Source organism: Papaver somniferum, unplaced genomic scaffold (assembly GCF_003573695.1).
Source record: "Papaver somniferum cultivar HN1 unplaced genomic scaffold, ASM357369v1 unplaced-scaffold_29, whole genome shotgun sequence".
NCBI classification, from domain to species: domain Eukaryota; kingdom Viridiplantae; phylum Streptophyta; class Magnoliopsida; order Ranunculales; family Papaveraceae; genus Papaver; species Papaver somniferum.
This window is the reverse complement of record NW_020639929.1, coordinates 2,523,116-2,536,593: the sequence shown is the minus strand read 5'-3', so window position 1 is coordinate 2,536,593 and position 13,478 is coordinate 2,523,116.

Genomic DNA, 13,478 nt, shown 5'->3' with positions numbered 1-13,478 from the left:
CTTTCCTAATTGAAGTTGCTGAAAAAACTCAACAATGGGAGTCCATTCGTGAACCTAGAAAGACTACACCTGTAGATAAGGTCCATAGAATTGAGTCTAATTTTGAGGGAAATGCAAAAATGGCAGCACTAGCAAGAAGAATAGAAGCATTAGAACTTCAGAAAAACGTAAAACCTTCTACCACTGCTTTCTGTGAACATGTCGAAATGGCTATCTGTGATATATGTAACGGTTCTGACCATCAGGTCAGTGATTGTCCGGAAATGCATGCATTCCAAGAATCTAGGCTAGAACAGGCACATGCTATGTTTCAAAAACAAGAGCATAACCCTTATTCACAGACCTACAACCCAGGATGGAGGAACCACCCCAATTTTTCATGGTCTAAAGGACCCATTCAAGGAGGACCATCTCAACCCACTCAAAGCTATCAAAACAATCAAGGCTATCAATACCCTAAAAATCCTCAACAGCAGTCGTACCCTCAATACACTGCTGACAAGAAATTGTCTAGCATTGAAGAGAGTATCAATCAGTTGACCCAACATCTGATGAAGAATGAGAAAGCAACTGATCAACGAGTCTCCGCTCTAGAACTACAGATGGGTCAAATTTGCGATGCACTGAATACAAGAGAAAAGGGTAAACTTCCTAGCCAGCCCCAACAAAATCCAAAGAGGATATTTCAAGCAGGAACATCATCTTGCAATGAAACCTCACCCGATCAAGCCCATTCCATCACCACTCTCCGAAGTGGTAAGATTGTTGAGAACAATGTAGGCATACCACAATCAAATGAATCTGAGCCAAGCATATCATTGCCTACACCACCAAAGAACACCTCCAACTTAGAAAAGGAACCTGAGCACATTAGCGAAGCCGACAATCCCACTGTTGTGAATACCCCTCTAACTCCTAATGCTCATGTTGCTCCATATCCTCAGAGGTTAGTTCGCCAACAGATAAGCACCCACTACAATGAGATGTTAGAACTGTTCAAAAGAGTCAACATCAACATTCCTTTTCTTGAGGCAATTAAGCAAATCCCTGCATATGCCAAATTCCTCAAAGACTTGTGCACTCAAAAGCGCAAGATTAATGTGCACAAACGTGCTTTCTTAGCTGAACAGGTGAGTTCCATCATTCTGAACAAAACTCCACCTAAGTTTAGGGACCCAGGTTGTCCAACAATTTCTTGCACTATAGGAAACCACATGGTCATAAAGCTTTATTAGATCTAGGTGCAAGTGTGAACCTCCTGCCATATTCTGTTTATGCGCAGTTAGGTCTTGGAGAATTGAAGCCAACACCCATAACTCTCCAATTGGCGGACCGATCCGTCAAAGTCCCTCGAGGTGTAATTGAGGATGTTTTAATTAAGGTTGATAAGTTCTACTTTCCTGTAGACTTTATTGTCTTAGACACTCAACCTGTACAAAACCCGGATAGTCACATTCCTGTCATTTTAGGACGTCCTTTCTTGGCGACGTCTAATGCGATCATCAATTGTCGTAATGGAGTGTTGAAGCTGTCTTTTGGAAACATGACTGTCGAGCTGAATGTGTTTAATGTTAGTCAACACATGTGAATCTTGATGATGAGGATGTACATGAGGTCAATATGATTGAGAGTTTGATACAAGATTCATTGACTGGCATTATGTCAAAAGATCCCTTGCAAGCATGTTTGGAAGATGTTAACTTGGAGTTGTATGATGATGAATACATTGGTGAAGTCCAATCTTTGCTCGAATCTGTACCTCAAATGGACATCACTAAATGGCAGACTACACAGTGGAACAACTCCCACTTTCTGAGAAGTCTGTTATATCTTCGGATGAGTCTCCTAAGGCCAAACAGGAATTGAAACCATTACCTGATACTTTGAAGTATGCATTTCTAGGTCCTTCTGATACTTTACCTGTTATCATTTCTTCACGATTAAACATAGAACAGGAAAACAAGCTTTTAGGAGTACTTGAGGAGCAGAAAGAAGCCTTAGGATGGACCATCTCAGATCTCAAAGGGATAAGTCCCACCATTTGCATGCATCACATTAATCTTGAAGAGAATGCCAAACCATCTAGGGAAATGCAAAGGAGACTTAATCCTAACATGAGAGACGTTGTTAAGAGTGAGATCTTGAAGCTACTTGATGCGGGTATCATATATCCGATTTCAGATAGTAAATGGGTTAGTCCCATTCAAGTTGTGCCTAAGAAGTCAGGCATTACTGTAGTTCGGAACGAAAAGAATGAGTTAGTCCCTTCACGTACAACCACAGGATGGCGAGTATGTATCGACTACAGGAAGTTGAACACAGTAACAAGAAAAGATCACTTCCCCCTTCCCTTCATAGACCAAATGCTAGAACGTGTGTCTGGACACAGTCACTACTGTTTTCTAGATGGCTTTTCCGGTTATAACCAAATTCACATTGCACCGGAAGATCAGGAAAAAACTACATTCACGTGTCCATTTGGGACATTTGCTTTTAGACGTATGCCCTTCGGGTGTGTAATGCACCTGCTACTTTCCAGCGTTGCATGATGAGCATTTTTTCAGACATGATAGATAGTTTTCTCGAGATCTTTATGGATGATTTCTCTGTGTTTGGTTCTTTTGACGAATGTTTGGACCATCTAGTCCTTGTGCTATCAAGATGTAAGCAAAAGAATCTGATTTTAAACTGGGAAAAATGCCACTTCATGGTGAAATCCGGCATAGTTCTAGGACACATCGTATCGGAAAAAGGAATTGAAGTAGAAAGCTAAAGTCGACCTCATTCAACATTTACCCCAACCCCACTCTGTGAAGGGGATTCGATCATTTTTAGGTCACGCCGGATTCTACCGGAGATTCATCAAAAACTTTAGCCAAATCTCTCGCCCTTTGTGTAACCTACTTGCCAAAGATGTTGTCTTTAACTTTGATGCTGCGTGTGTGAAGGCGTGGGAAGAACTCAAGACTCTCCTCACCTCAGCTCCTATTGTCCAACCACCCGACTGGGAACTACCGTTCGAACTCATGTGTGATGCCTCTGATTACGCCGTTGGCGCTGTTTTAGGACAGCGTGTTGATAGACTACCATATGTGATATACTATGCTAGTAAAACTCTTAATGATGCTCAACTCAACTATTCGACTACCGAGAAGGAGTTACTTGCCGTGGTATTTGCATTAGACAAGTTTAGATCTTATTTGATAGGATCTAAGATCATCATATACACTGACCATGCGGCTTTGAAGTATCTTCTTTCTAAGAAGGATGCTAAAGCTCGCCTTATTCGATGGATACTCTTATTACAGGAATTCGACATCGAAATCCGTGATAAGAAAGGTTGTGAGAATGTGGTTGCTGATCACTTGTCCCGATTAACTAGTGAGTCTATTGATGAATCTGAGCTGATTAGAGAATCATTCCCTGATGAACAATTGATGTCTGTGACAAACCTTCCTTGGTTTGCCGACATTGTTAACTACCTTGCTACAGGTAGAATGCCCTCACATTGGTCGAGACAAGACCGCTCCAAGTTCTTGGCTGAAGTTAAACATTTCCTTTGGGACGACCCATATTTGTTTAAGTACTGCCGAGACCAAATCATTAGGAGATGTGTACCCACTGGAACAGAAAGATGTGATATCTTTCTGTCATGACCAAGCATGTGGAGGCCATTTCAGTGCCAAGAAAACCGCTGCAAAGATCTTGCAGTGTGGATTCTATTGGCCATCATTGTTCAAGGATTGCCATGATTATTGTGTTGCTTGTGAACGCTGTCAAAAGCTAGGAAGCATTTCGAGGAGAAACATGATGCCATTGAACCCCATTTTGATTGTGGAGATTTTTGATGTTTGGGGGATGACTTCATGGGTCCATTCCCTATTCTGACGAGAGAGTTGTACATCCTAGTCGCAGTTGATTACGTTTCTAAGTGGGTAGAAGCCATAGCAACCAGAACAAATGACCACAAGGTGGTACTTTCATTTCTAAAGGAAACATATTTCACGTTTTGGTACCCCTAGAGCTATCATCAGTGACGGCGGTTCACATTTCGTAACAAGTACTTTGAGTCTTTAGTACGCAAGTATGGCATAACTCACAAGGTTGCTACTCCGTACCACCCTCAGACTAGTGGACAAGTAGAAGTTCTAATAGGGAAATTAAGCACATTCTGGAGAAGACGGTCAACCCGTCCAGGAAAGATTGGTCATTGAGATTGAATGATGCTTTGTGGGCCTATAGAACAGCTTATAAGACACCAATTGGCATGTCCCCCTATCGTCTAGTGTATGGAAAGCCGTGCCATCTACCTGTGGAATTAGAACATCGTGCCTACTGGGCAATCAAAAGCTGAACTTCTCTCGACAAGCTGGAATTCAACGGAAACTTCAACTCAACGAGTTGGAAGAATTGAGAAATGAGGCTTATGACAGTGCCAAGCTGTACAAGCAAAGATGAAGATATTTCATGACAAGCGTATTCTACGCAAATCCTTCACTCCTGGTCAGAAAGTCTTGCTGTATGACTCCCGATTACATCTTTTTCCAGGAAAACTGCGTTCCAGATGGAAGGGTCCGTACCTAGTACGCACAGTTTTTCCTCATGGAGCTGTAGAGCTGGAGGATGTCTCCAACAAGAACGTTTTCAAAGTCAACGGGCAGAGATTAAAGCCATTCCTTGAGCCATTTCCACCCGACATTGAAACAACCAACCTGGAGGACCCAGTCTATGTGGACTAAACTGGTCCACTCTTTCCCTAAATAACCAAAAAGTTTTCCAAATCTTTCCCTAAAAACCAAAATTTTTCGTTTTCCCATCAAAACCAAATTTTCCCAAAAAGTCCAATCCCATTAAAAACCAAATTTTCTTGTAGATAATGTGTTAGTTAAATTTCCTTTTGTATATTTTGTGCTCATCCATTGTGACTCCTAATATGATGGATTTTTGCCTGAATAACGGAGTTTTAATCGAGCTTTCGCCGTACAATCGGGTATTCTCTCTCCTTTTACTCTACTCAGCATGTTCCTCTTCATATATTGTTTTATAATTCTTTCCATATTTTGAAACATTGAGGACAATGTTTAGTTTAGGTTTGGGGGTATAGAGTAGATACCAGATAATATGCCATAATTAAAACGAACTCCTTCTTTTTGAAAAAATTGAAAAATTCCAAAAAAATTAAAAAATGAAAAAATCATAAAAATGGAGCTCATTTACCTTGAAATGTTGACTCTTGTGCAAATATGTATTATTAGGAGTCTTAGTCTAGATATTTAGGCACCCTGATTCTAGCACAATTCACATAGTGATAAGAAATTTGCACGCGCACGATCTACCAATACATGTATGGCCTCGATCTTCAAGGTGTTGATAGGAAGTTACGATTGCCAATCACTTTAGAATACTGAACGAAACTTGACTAGCTTGTTCTTTGGTTGGTTGGGATAGAAGGTGGAGGTTACATTAAGAAAGACAACCATCGAATTTAACTGGGTGCATCAAAAAGGGCTACCTCTTGCAAAGTGTCATGTAATTTTGTTTCCTTTTGTATATGTATCAAAAGTGTTTCCTAAAAAAAAAAAAAAAAAAAAAAAAAAAAATCAAGTATTTATCAATTCCATCATCTCTTGTTCCAAAAATAAAAAGAGAATAGTCAATGTAAATAAGAGTCATGTAAATAGTCTTTTTGTTTTTGTAATAAGCAAGGAGGGTGTATGCCATTGATGTACAACGCGAGTAATTGTGAAATACCTCCAACTCATTCACAATTCTCGTAAAGTCCGGACAGCTAGCTAGATTTCGACCTCAGTTCTTAGCCTGAGAAACTATCTCTTGGTGATTAGTAGTCATAACTTCAGATCTTTCTTTACACATGTGTAGATACACTTTACACTCTTATCACATGTCTTTTTTTGTTATCAGTGCTAGGATTGTGCCTTGATAGCTAGATTGACATCTCCATTTTGCTGTGAGCTTAAACTGTTTTGCACATGTCACATTTGATGGAATCTGAGCTTATATTTTGACCTAGAACTTTGTAGGTACGTTCTAAGCAAACCTTCACGAGACTTCAACTCGTCCACTAGGGACACTTAGTGGTTTAAAAGGCTTAGTGCATACGCTAAATGCATTCGAGAGACCAGCGACAGTGGTATAGTAGGATTTCCTTAGTTTTGTTTTACTTGAGGACAAGTAAAATTCAGGTTTGGGGGTATTTGATGAGTCCAAAAGTGCATATTTCTATATATTTTTTTGGCATTTAACTCATCTTTTGTGCATTAATTCTACATTTTATCCCATATTCTGTATTTTCATTGTTTTCAAGAATAAATATTTTTCTTATTAATTTTGCATTTTTAGGTAATAAATAAAGTAGATGAATTGCGGAGCGGAAAAGAGCAGAAAAGTAGTGAAAAGCCGGGAGGAATACGCAAGGAAGCCGCAAAGAATGTGTGCACAAGACCAAAAGGCTAGAAGTGGGCTTGAAGAGGAAGAATTGTTCTTAAAGGAGATATGGGCTTGGCATACCCAAGGCCCAAAACCCTCACCCAAATCCATTTCCTATATCCATACCCGTTTCCTTTTCTAGCCGTCAGATTGGATCATCTCAGCATCCTATGGTCGCAGCATCACCAGTACATCAAAGTCTGAAGCTTGTCAAACACTACAGCACCTAACTCCATCTTGAGCCGTCAGTTTCGTTGTACTTCCGCATCCAACGGTCGCTCCTCGCTTCCTTCTGTCTCGCCGTTAGATCGATCCATCATCTTCGCATCCAACGTCGCATCCTCGCTGTTCATCAACAATTGCTAAACTCGCCAAACACACGAGCACCTAACACCTTCCCCTACCAAACCAAACGCACCCTTCCTTCTTTCCCATCGAACCCATCTTCCCCCACCTCACCTCTGCAGAACCACTACTCCACTGTCACCACCTTCTCCATCATCGCCACCACCTGCTCCTTCTGCCACCACCACCATCCTTCATCATAACACACCAACCCTAAAACCCATCATCACTACCACTTTCACCAACTCTATAGACTTCTATTCCACCAATTTCACGCCTCACCAATCTCATGAACCCTAGATGTGAAATTGGTAGAATAGGTTGAAATAGAGTTGTAATTGAAGCATGGGAAGGAGCAGAAGACGTTGAGGAAGCATGGGCCGACGAAATAGAAGAAGGAATCAGAGAGTTAGGTGAGTGAATTGGGTATTTGGTGAAACCCTAATTTTACTGATTTGGGGATTTTGAATTTTTTTGTTGTAACTATAAAAGGGTGTTAGGGGTTGTAAAATTGGGCATCTCTGGGCTAGCCAGTGAGCTCTATTAGCAATTCATTTTCAATTCATGTTGAACCTCTTATGCATAAAATTGAATGTGAATTGTATGCTGTGTAATGTGGAGCATGTTTATACCTGTTAGTATCATGATTACAAGCATGTCCATGTTCTAATTCACTTGCTAGGGCTTAGAGGAAGCTCTTGATCATATGCTAGGAATTTTAATGTATTTGTATGTTCTTTTATTGAGCTGAATTGCCTTAGGATGAATGCTTAGTCATTGAGCTACCTGCTTGTGATCACCTGTGCTGTTAGAAGACAGCTGATACTAGGAGTGGAGCTAGGTCTTTGGCCAAGAATTCAATCCACTAGAGAGACTGCCTTAAGCCAAACTAGCTAGAGAAGCTAAATGCCTGTGATCAGTTGTGCTGATTAAAGACAACTGATGCTAGGGGTAATTTGGCTAGGATAGTTAGTAGAATCCTCATTGTAATCTTTCAGGAAAGAACAAGACATACATTGCATCATAATTTCCTTAGCCTAGGGTCAAGTAGTGGAATCAAAAGCCTTAGTATCTTCCTTTGAACTCAGATAACCTTAGAAATTCTCCAAAGAAAACTTTAGCAAATCCTCCAAGTCCCTGTGGACAAACCCTTATTTACTTTTTCTTGCTTCAACTTCCCTGTGCACTTGCAGGCTAGTTTAGGTAGTTCTTTCCTGACACACCAGCATACTTATTGACTACAGGAAGAAGTACCCTGATGCGAAATTCCAATTGATGTACACGAGTTTGCACTCAAGCATACTAAAATTCATATAAAGTGACAGAGCTCTACTCAGATAGTTGCACTATGGACATCATATTCGGAGTCAAAACTAATCACATGGATAGATCAAGAAGATGGATATAGAAAAACATATATGGTTTTGATGTTTACTAAGTGAACGGCGTTTCCCATATCTGTCTGAAGGCCTCCGCCAAAATGAACCTATCCTAATGGATTGAGATACTAGTATGACTAATATCAACACACTGGCATATACAAGGGTACCAGTGGTCGATAACCAAACTCTAGGTCAACACAACTGGCATATACAAGGGTACCGGTGGTCAACACAATTTCTTTTTTTTTTTTTTTTTTTTTTTTCTTTTTGGTAACTACCATTTTTTTTTTTCATGGTATCTCAATCACTCTAATTCACCCTAGCATTGGTAACAACTTGAATCGTGGGCCCCACCTATCACTTAGAGAAACATAGTTTAAAAACAAAATAAAATAAAAATAGAAGTGAAAAGGACTCAACGAGATATGGTGAAACTATCATGTTATTTCTAACACCTGAGCTCTGTGCTTTTATGAATAGACTCTTTAGATGTTTCCATCTAATCAGATTGGTTCCTCAAACTCCTACAATCAAAATGCTTCCATCCACTTAGATTAGTTAGTGCAATCCTCAATAGGCATAATTTCTAAGCTCTGGAGTTTATTTATTGCAACTAAAAAGTTTCTCCCATACCCCCAAACTTAAATCTAACATTGTCCTCAATGTTCTAAAGATAAAATTAAAAACATGAACAAGGAGAAACTATTACCATTCGAAGCAAAAGAGTTAAGGAAAGATATTACCTGGTTGTATGAGTTTGGGTTACCTCCCAAGAAGTGCTAAGTTTAAAGTCTTCAGCCAGACATAGAAAAGGTTTAGTCAACTCGAACCATATAACAGTAGCCGGAATAACTGAGGGTCTTTAAAACCAAAAAGAGCTGACAAGAGGAAACTGCAGTGAACCAACGAAATGAACAACACTATCATGCCCTTACCTAGTTTCCTGATAACTATTGCTAATTGCGGTTCAGGTTCTATGAAGGGGTCTAAATAGACTATTTTCCTCGGATGCATTTCCTCATAGGTAGGATCCAAATTATTAGGTCCTAGAGTCTGGAAAAACTCAGATAAGAACCTGGAATCATAAAATAACCTAAATAATTTAGGATCCTCTAAGTCAATTAGGTATGACTTACATAGTTGACCACAGTCAGAGTAGTGGTCATTTTGAAGCAAATGTGTCGATTCTAATTTCCTAAAGTACTTAGACTTAGTCTTAGAACTTAATAAGTGACACATTTGAAATCTAAACGTTCCCACAGTTGGAAGAAAACTATTTGGTGGGAAAACAAAGTCAATCTGGGTATCATAGCCTGGGCAAACCACATCAACCAGAGGATGGGTTTCTAACGACTGAACTTTTTTCATGACATCATTAGGTTCGGGAAACCTAGTATGAAGATAATCTTGTAAGATGGTTGAGGCATGGATATCAAGTCCTATGTGTGGGGACTTTCTGAGAGTTAAAGGTAAGGCACTAGGGAAGTGATAATTACCCCCAAACTTAGAGTTCTCAGTTTCTCTAGATAGACCTCAAATTATTCTTGAATTTCCGTATCTTCAGAGTCCTTAAAATATTCAAGAGATTCTTCTAAGTTATTATCAGGTAGTGCATCTTTACTCATCTATACGGGTCTATCTTATTCTTCCAAGACTATTGTTTCTAAGTCGCTAGACTCTAAAACAGTATTTTCGAAATGAACCCGTTCCTCTAAACCACTATCGGCTTCGTAATCAAAAGGAAAAACTACATCGTCTAAAACGGTGGTATCCCTAATCAAATCCTCGTCCTTTTGAATAGGTGAATAATCATAAAAATTATTTGGATTTGAAGTAGAAATAATATAATCACTATAAAGCTCAATTGGATTACTAGATTCCTGATTACTATGCCTACATATTTCAGATTCTTCATCACTACTATCCTCATCATCATAATAGTACGAAGATGATTGAACCTTATCTAAATAAGTAGTGTTACCAATTATAACCTCGTTATCTTGATTATGTGAAAAAGTATCTTCATTCTCAAGGGTATTATTGGATACACTATATTGGCAATTCAAGTTATTTCGAGCAATACTTTCGTTCGTCTCTAACTCAAGTCTACGTGTCGACTCAGCTATCCTCTCAAGGGTCTCTTCCAAAGAAAGTTCCCTTAGTGTAGGATCTAAGTTTTGAGTTAATCTATTGAGGATATCTTCTACAGATTCAGTTGTTGTTGCAGTTCTTTCGTCCATAACTACGTTATTCACCTCATCTAATTTATACGTCGATTCAGCTAACTGACGTGATGAATCAGCTAAATTCCTGAGAGTCTCTTCTAGAGAAGGAATAGGAACTGAAGGATCATAATAAGGACTGCTTTTCAAAAGTTTGATTGTATCCTCTAGAGAGGAAGAACTAGTACTATAATCTTCTTGCTCGTAAGATTGATGCGCGTGCGGATAGTAATTGGGCTCACCATGGTATGAACCATAACCTTGAAAAGGTTGGCGTCCCCAGCCACTATTCTCACTATGGTCATAATACTGATGATGTCCATATTCAAATTCAGGTCGATATTCATTGTATTGGCTTCTATCATACCAGTTCGACATTCTTAATTGCAGGGGAATTCTACACAATCACAAACAAGGCCGACTCGACTCCACCAAAACAAACCTAAAGATTTCTAGCAAACAAAAATCATGATGGCTCCACTTAGATTGTTTCTAGACCAGCTTCTATCTTTCGAAAGGGAATTCGTTGCAATTTGAGCAGACCCCTCTGGAATCAATCCGAGTCAAAGTAAGTTGAATTGAGGCGAGGGAAGCTCAGTGGAGCTTTGATACCCAAGGCCTCACCGCTATCACAAGGCGGCGAAGTCACGCATTCAACTCACAGAAACCATCATGTACTTTGGAGTGTGCTTAAAGAGCAACCAATATTTTTCGAACGAGTTTCCTATTTAAGCTCGTTACCCTATCGGTCTCGTTCTATTCCAAATTTTAAGCTTGGGTTCGCGTTAGGTTTCGTTTTCCTAAGGCGGGCAAGAAGGGAACGGTGATGAAATCCGAACCCTTATCTTGTTTAGGCCAGGCCTTGCCCTTTACTAGGAAAATAAAGACAGTCCGGTTCGTCCTCAAACAATTACCATCTTAAGGCAGACAGTAACCCGCTTGCAGGAGATTCGCGGGTGTTTCGATTGGACTTACCTCCCGTACCAGACGGGCGATGAACCGTTGTCGTCGACTCGGGCCACGACTCCTATGCCGTATGCGAACCCGAGGGGCCGAGACGATATCGTAATCGTCGTCCTTCCCTGCAAACAGTTTGTATTTAAGGATACCCTTCCGTAGGGTTTAAAAATAAAAATAAAAATGTCCAAAAGTCCATAATAAAGTCCAAATAAAAAGTCCAAAAATTACAAAAATTATGAAAAATAAAGCCTATTTACAAATTCTAAAAAAATATATAAAAGCTATATACAAAAAAAAAATAATAATAATAATAACAAAAAAAAATATTAAATCCTAAAAAAAAATTATGTCTTTTTCATCTTCTCTTTTATCTTTTAGCTTTTAGCTTTAAGCTTTTTGTTCCCAAGTCCTTAGTATTCCACTTCGAACCTGTAAATCAAAGACACAAAAAGAAACGTAAAAAGGAACAAATAATAATAAAAAAAATAAAAAAAATAATAAACCTAAAAACAAATCTATATACAAGTCCGCGTCGGCGGGGCCATTTTTGTTGTAGTAATTCGATTGCGGTAAATAAGAGTTCGTTGCTCGGACTTGTAAAGATTTAGAAACATAAAAATATATACAAAAATTTGTCACAAGATCAAGAAGAACCAGGACTCAGGATTCCAATGTGTTTCATATTCAAGTGGCTCAGAAAATAATCCTAGGCGATTATAGCTCAAAATAAAACAAGTATTAACTCTATCTTTGCCAAATTAGATTCCATAAAATATTACTTGTATATTATAAGCATGGAACATCAAGAATCCCTAGGACTAAGCATGTTCCATCAAACAAAATCACAAGTAATTAATTGAAATCATAAATCAATTAAAATCGGTGCAAAAAGTGAATTAAGAATTATTTAAATAACCACATGGCTGAAAAACAGCTTCCTCCATCATCCCAGTATTGGGGTTTAGCTACTCATGATAATCATGTTCTCAAAATACATACTTGATGGTCAAAATATGATTAAAAGAGTGAAAAATATAATACAGTGAAACTACGACCCTCTTTAAGCGTCCAGAGAAGAACGATAAAATACCACTGCTGTAAATAACGATACCTCACAGATGCTGTTGACTCTGTTGATTTAAGACCCCCAGCTGCTAGTCGTTTCACTGTTGATAAACGACTGTCTTTGCCGGTGTGTTCTTCGTGTTCTTCGAGCTTTGTTAATGGAAGCAGCAGCAGCAGGTACAATTCCTGCAACTCCTCCTGCGCCTCTCTTATGGCCTCCCAATCGACCCCTAACTCTTGATCACCCCTATATGACGCGAAACAATCTATATATACTTAAACAGGTCCACTAAATCTTCCCCAAAATTCTCCTTTTCTCTCCACAGCAAGTTACGTATATTTCCTCTCTTTCTTCTTTTTACGCGTCTACTAAGCTATTCCCTTGCCACAAAACTCTCCAATGACTTGAAGAAGACCAAGTGCAAGTATAGTTAGCGTGAAAATCTCCCAGAAATTCCTCACAAAATCTTTGAACTCAATCAGCAGCGCACGTGTTCTGTTGAACTTCGATTCAATTTTTCCGGCATTCCAGCCCAATTGTTTGCGTCCAATAGATTGTACTAGGCCTGTTTAGTCCATCCAAGTCCAGCCCAACTGATTTCGGCGATTGAATCTCGTTAAAACTCCATCAAAATTCGATTCTCAATCTGCCAGTGAACTTCCCGCCAATTTTCTAATTCAAAACGTGAAGAAGGTGGGTGCCCTTATCCTGTGTTGTTCTCCCTTTAGTAGCTGCCTGGAAATAGGTCACCCCTTAGTAATTAGGTTACCCCTTATCCAAAATTGAGGGTCCGTATAGTGATTTCTCTGGGACATTTTTCGCACTTTTTCGGGGTTCCTCCGGGGTATTTCTGGGGTACTTCCGGAACACTTCTGGGGCGCTTCCGCTACTCTATCAACGGAGGTCCAAACGCCGCATTTTCAGCCAATTTCACCGCAAAACTTTATTCTTCTAAAAACACCTACAAATAAATAAAATAGCCAAATAAGTACAATATCGAGCACTAACAATATATATATAATTGAGATATATTAGACACATAAATGCGTCTATCAA